Raw genomic sequence first — 6,000 nt, forward strand, 5'->3', positions numbered from 1 at the left:
GATATAGATAGAATATATAGATTTCTGTGACTTTACCTAGTTTAGCACCCAAATCTATAAAGCATCTGTGTTGTGAACGGTAACAAAAACTGTGATGAGTTCCATGTGTCTTTATACGTCTTTGTGTGTGTGTAAATTGTGAACGAGATTAAGACAGGGAGATGAGACAAACAGAAAAGAGAGAAGGAAGAAAGAAAACATCAGAAAAGTGCAATTCTAAATTAACTGAAGCAGCTGAAGTCTGGGATTTATATTTGCTCCATCTTGTTCTTCGAGACCACAAACCACTGTGCTTCTGCTGCCTGCATTTTCTAACTGGGTAGAGAATCACCTGATTCACCGCCTTTTTGCCTTTGCTTTAATGACATGGAAGATCCATATAATAGTGGAATTTTATTTCTTACCTGAAAGTCAAGAAGGGCTGAAAAGATATCCCTGGTGGTGTCTTCATCAGATTTGTAAGATTCCACCCAAATCATGTTGTTAGTCTATTACAGTTTGTGTGCGTGTGTGTATGCTGGTTGAAAGATCTCCATCAGTTTTCTTTTTAGATACAAGAAAACCTTTAAAATTGATTACTGATAGTATTTGTAAGATTTTTTCCTCATATTGCACCCCAAATAAACAGTGACACAAAGCAGGACATACTACTACATGCTTTATTAACCCTGAGAAAATATTCATTACCTGATTCATTCCTGCAGTGCATTATTTCATTTGGCAAAAAGTCAACAGAAGAGAACAATCCTCCAGACTGGCTTGATTTACAATGATGTGGGGTGATTGGTTGAAAGATATTTGGACTGGTTGCACCTCCAAAATGAACCAAACCTGAGATGCTATACCCTGGGTTGGTTCCCAGATCATAACTATCTAGTAAACAAAATTATATCTAGGGTGTTCTCAATATCTTCTCCACTGTAATCATTTATAGAAAATCTCTTTGTAATACTTTTTTATCAACAATTCTTGTATATAAATGTGTTCCACTTAGGATCTAGTTTTGTAGCTTCCTTTTTCACAATAGGAATGAAGAAGGGGGGCTAAGCTCTTGTGTTGTCTTCACAAAACCGTCCATTGGGTCTTGTATTGCTATTATCTAGAAAGGAGGGATTCACAGCATTCTCCTTACTCCTGAAAATTTTCCTCCTCCCTATTGATATGAGAGAGCCTGGTTCTTGTCTCATGGAATCGAAGAATGAATCTCAGAGATGACAGAGAGTGGGCAAAGCGGTAGTTTATTAAGCAGAGAACAGAGAGCTCTCAGGAGTGAGAGGGGTCCTGACAGGGTTGCCCCTGAGGGCTTTTATGGTCTGTCTTTTATAGGAAACTGATCAGGGAACTTGGTGAATTTCTTGTCAATATCAAGGTGGATATTTAGAACAAACATCGTGGACTGGTAACCATCATAATAACTGACAAGATGTTCTTATAAATATCATGAGCCCAAACAAGGTGTTCTCTGCTTTCTCATGACTATCTCCTACATAATATTCCTCTACACCAGGGATTTCTGTGAGCCTAGTCAGGTGGCCCATGGCCTTGAGATTCTTGTGCATCTTGGTTTGAGCAGGGACTATTGATAACCCCTTAATGACATACTTCTTCGTGGCCTGGTTTCTGTTATTAATTAATAGCCACTCAAGGGAGGTACTCCCTCACATTTTGGAGCTAGGGAGCCAGGTTTATTTTTTCTGTTTTTACTGTCTTATCTCTGTTTCCTTGGGATGGGTAGGAGTCTAACTCTGGGACCTTTCTTATCTTTCCCTGCCTAGTCCTGTCTGCCCCTAACTCCTTCCTACATCAGTATCAAATTATCCCACTACTCAAACTTTCAGAAAAATTATCTCAAGAGACCAGAACTCATCTTCCCATGCCTTTTTTGCCTATTTGTATCAATAACAACAACAACAAAAAATCCCCAAATCCTAGGCTTTCTTTAAAATCACAGCTTCTCATGCTCTTACGGATGCCATCCTGACATAGCACTAGCACAAACCTATATTCTCTCTCTCTCCAAATATGGAAAATTTTTCTCTACACTTTCTGGAACCCACATCTCATCAATTTATTATGATGACTCCTTCCATATCTCTTCCCACATGAAACCTGAATCTTTTCTATGACTGTTAGGCTGTGACGCTTCCTTTAAAATTCTCTGCAAATCACTGGCAATGGTGATGAATAGGTGTATTCTTTACTCTTCATTACAACTTATGTACCATAGTCTCTCTCTCCAACTAAAACCCCCAGATTTCAAGCCCATGTCACCAGATGATATTGCCTACTTTGACATTCAGATCAGAAATTCATAGGTCCTGGTGCCATGTCCATTATAATATGCCTTGAATATATTAGCTTGAGGTTATCACTTTCCTTTTACAGTATACCTGTCTTGAAAATTCTGGTTTTCCAATTGTTAAAAAAAATATTATTAAAGAGAGGAAAATGCCTTGTATGTATCTAGAAAACAAAACTCTCCATCATGTCAATAAAATTTAAAAAATAATTTAAACAGAAGGAATCAAAGTGGTAAAAAATATGTAAATATTAGTTCTCACCTTACTAATCATGGGAATGCAAGAAGCTGTGAAGACTACATATCCCCAAAATAGGCAAACTTTTTTGACAAAAAAATAGACAAAAACTAGTATGTCAGGTACTATCAATGATGGTGAGAATACCAAGAAAAGAGAACTCTAATATCCTGCTGGTGGCAATGTGTTTCAAAAGCATTTATAAAATATAAATTTGAATAACAAAAATATAAATTTTCAATAAAGTGAATATACATATGACGTATGGCTCATAGATTATATTTCTTGGTATTTAACCTGTAGAAGTGTGTATCAACATTGTAATTGTGATAACCAGGAAATAAGTAAATGTTCATCAGCATGTAATTGAGACATATTTAGAGAGTGTGCTCTCATATATTAATCAGTATTATGATTTTCTACAGTCAAGAATCTAAGTATATTTTTAAAATTGTTAAGTGCGAGAAGAGGGGCAAGATGTCGGAAGAGTAGGATCCCCAAATCACCTGTCCCCACCAAATTACCTAGATAACCTTCAAATCATCCTGAAAATCTACAAATTCGGCCTGAGATTTAAAGAGAGACCAGCTGGAATGATACAGTGAGAAGAGTTCGTGCTTCTATCAAGGTAGGAAGACGGGGAAAAAGAAATAAGAAACAAAGGCCTCCAAGAGGGAGGGGCCCGCGAGGAGCCGGGCTGAGGCCGGGGCGAGTGTCCCCGGGGCAGGAGAGCCCCGTCCCGGAGGAGCAGGAGCTGCACCAACCTTCCCGGGCGGAAAGGGGCTCGCAGGGAGGTGGAGCAGGACCCGGGAGGGCGGGGATGCCCTCGGGTTCCCTGGGACAGTAACAGACACCTGCGCCCGGGAGAGTGCGCCGAGCTCCCTAAGGGCTGCAGCGCCCACGGCGGTGCCCAAAGCAGCTCGGAGGGGCTCGGGCAAAGGAGGAGGCTCGGCGGAGCGGGCTGCAGGGCCGGAGCAGCTTGGGGGGTGGGCTCGGGCGGGGCTCCGTGGAGGGGACTGTGGGGCGGGAGCAGCTTGGGGTGGCTCGGGCGGAGGAAGAGGCTCCCCGGAGGGGGCTGCGAGGTGGGAGCCCGAATCCAACACTGCAGGCCCCGCAGCACAGGGTGCCGGGACACACCCCAGGATCCGGCCTCCCCCCGGGACAGGCAGAGGCCGGGAAGGCCCAGGACAGCGAGGACGCTCCTGCCCCGAGCCTGTCCCGCCCCGGAGTGTCCAGGCCCTGCAGACCGAGAGCTTTGTAGTTATTGCAGGAGCTGACTCCAGGGCTCCAGACCTGCCGCTGCCACTGGGGCTGTTGCTCCTGGAGCCTCACGGGGTAAACAACCCCCACTGAGCACCAGGCAGGGGCAGAGCAGCTCCCCCAAGTGCTAACACCTGAGAATCAGCACAACAGTCCCCTCCCCAGAACACCAGCTAGACAGACAAGTTCCAGGGAAAGTCAAGGGACTTAAAGTACACAGAATCAGAAGATACTCCCCCGTGGTTTTGTTTTGTTTATTTGTTTATTTGTTTTTTTTGCTTTTCTTTGTTTTGTTTTGTTTTGCTTTTTGATTTCTGTTTGCTTCCCCCACCTTTTTTTCCCTTTATTCCTTTTTCTTTCTCTTTTTTTCTTTTTTCTTCCTTTTTTCTCTTTTCTTTTCCTCTTTTCTTTCCTTCTTTCTCTCCTCTCTTTTTCTCCTTTTCCCAATACAACTTGTTTTTGGCCACTCTGCACTGAGCAAAATGACTACAAGTAAAACCTCACCTCAAAAGAAAGAATCAGAAACAGTCCTCTCTCCCACAGAGTTACAAAATCTGGATTACAATTCAATGTCAGAAAGCCAATTGTCAGAGAGCTGGAGAAAAGACAGCAAATAGATCCTACACCCAGCAGAAGAAGAGGGTTAAAAACGATGTGAGCAGAACTCAATGAAATAGAGACCAGAACTATGCGACTGATCAACAAAACCGGGAGTTGGTTCTTTGAAAGAATTAATAAGATGAAACATTAGCCAGCCTTATTAAAAAGAAGAGAGAAAAGACTCAAATTAATAAAATCATGAATGACAAAGGGGAGATCACTACCAACACCAAGGAAATACAAACGATTTTAAAAACTTATTATGGGCAGCCATACGCCATTAAATTAGGCAATCTAGAAGAAATGGACAGATTTCTGGAAAACCACGAACTACCAAAACTGGAACAGGAAGAAATAGAAAACCTGAACAGGCCGATAACCAGGGAGGAAATTGAAGCAGTCATCAAAACCCTCCAAAGACACAAAAGTCCAGGGCCAGATGGCTTCCCTGGAGAATTCTATGAAACGCTTAATGAAGAAACCGTACCTATTCTACTACAGCTGTTTAAAAGATGGAAAGAGATGGAGTACTTCCAAACTTCTTCTATGAGGCCAGCATCACCTTAATTCCAAAACCCAACAAAGACCCCACCCAGAAGGAGAATTAGAGACCAATATCCCTGATGAACATGGATGCAAAAATTCTCAACAGGATACTAGCCAATAGAAGCCAACAATATATTAAGAAGATGATTCAAAATGACCAAGTGGGATTTATACCCGGGATGCAATGCTGGTTCAACACACGTAAACAATCAATGTGACTAACCATATCAGCAAGAGAAAAAAAGAAGAACCATCTGACCCTCTCAATAGAGGCAGAGAAAGCATTTGACAAAATACAGCATCCGTTCCTGATCAAAACTCTTCAGAGTGTAGGGAGAGAGGGAATACTCTTCAGCATCTTAAAAGCCATCTACGAGAAGCCCACAGCAGCTTTCCCAATGGGGAAGCACTGGGAGCCTTTCCCCTAAGATCAGGAAGAGGACAGGGATGTCCACTCTCACCACTGCTATTCAACATAGCACTAGAAGTCCTAGCCTCAGCCATCAGGCAACAAAAAGGAATAAAAGGCGTTCCAATTGGCAAAGAAAAATTCAAACTCTCCCTCTTCACAGATGACATGATACTTTACATAGAAAACCCAAAAGAGTCCACCCCAAGATTGCTAGAACTCATACAGCAATTTGGCAGTGTGGCAGGATACAAAATCAATGCCCAGAAGTCACTGGCATTTCTGTACACTAACAATGAGACTGAAGAAAGAGAAATTGAGGAGTCAATCCCATTTACAATTGCATCCAAAAGCATAAGATACCTAGGAATCAACCTAACCAAAGAGGTAAAGGATCTATACCCTAAAAACTACAGAACGCTTCTGAAAGAAATGGAGGAAGATACAAAGAGATGGAAAAATATTCCATGCTCATGGATTGGAAGAATTAATATTGTGAAAATGCCAATGCTACCCAGGGCAATTTACACGTTCAATGCAATCCCTATCAAAATACCATGGACTTTCTTCAGAGAGTTGCTACAAATCATCTTAAGATTTGTGTGGAATCAGAAAAGACTTCGAATACCCAGGGATTTATTGAAAAAG

At 42.0% G+C, this 6,000-nt stretch overlaps 1 long non-coding RNA gene across 1 annotated transcript in view; it reads left to right on the plus strand.

Annotated features, from left to right (window-relative positions):
- Window positions 1–5,612, plus strand: part of LOC144284251 (uncharacterized) — a 100,500-nt gene extending 94,888 nt beyond the window's left edge. The window contains exons 2-3 of the long non-coding RNA XR_013352614.1: window positions 3,066–3,165; window positions 4,341–5,612. This is a non-coding gene — a long non-coding RNA (uncharacterized LOC144284251). The remainder of the gene's footprint in view (window positions 1–3,065; window positions 3,166–4,340) is intronic.
- Window positions 5,613–6,000: the final 388 nt, after the last annotated feature.

Source organism: Canis aureus, chromosome 15 (genome assembly GCF_053574225.1).
Source record: "Canis aureus isolate CA01 chromosome 15, VMU_Caureus_v.1.0, whole genome shotgun sequence".
Classification (NCBI taxonomy): domain Eukaryota; kingdom Metazoa; phylum Chordata; class Mammalia; order Carnivora; family Canidae; genus Canis; species Canis aureus.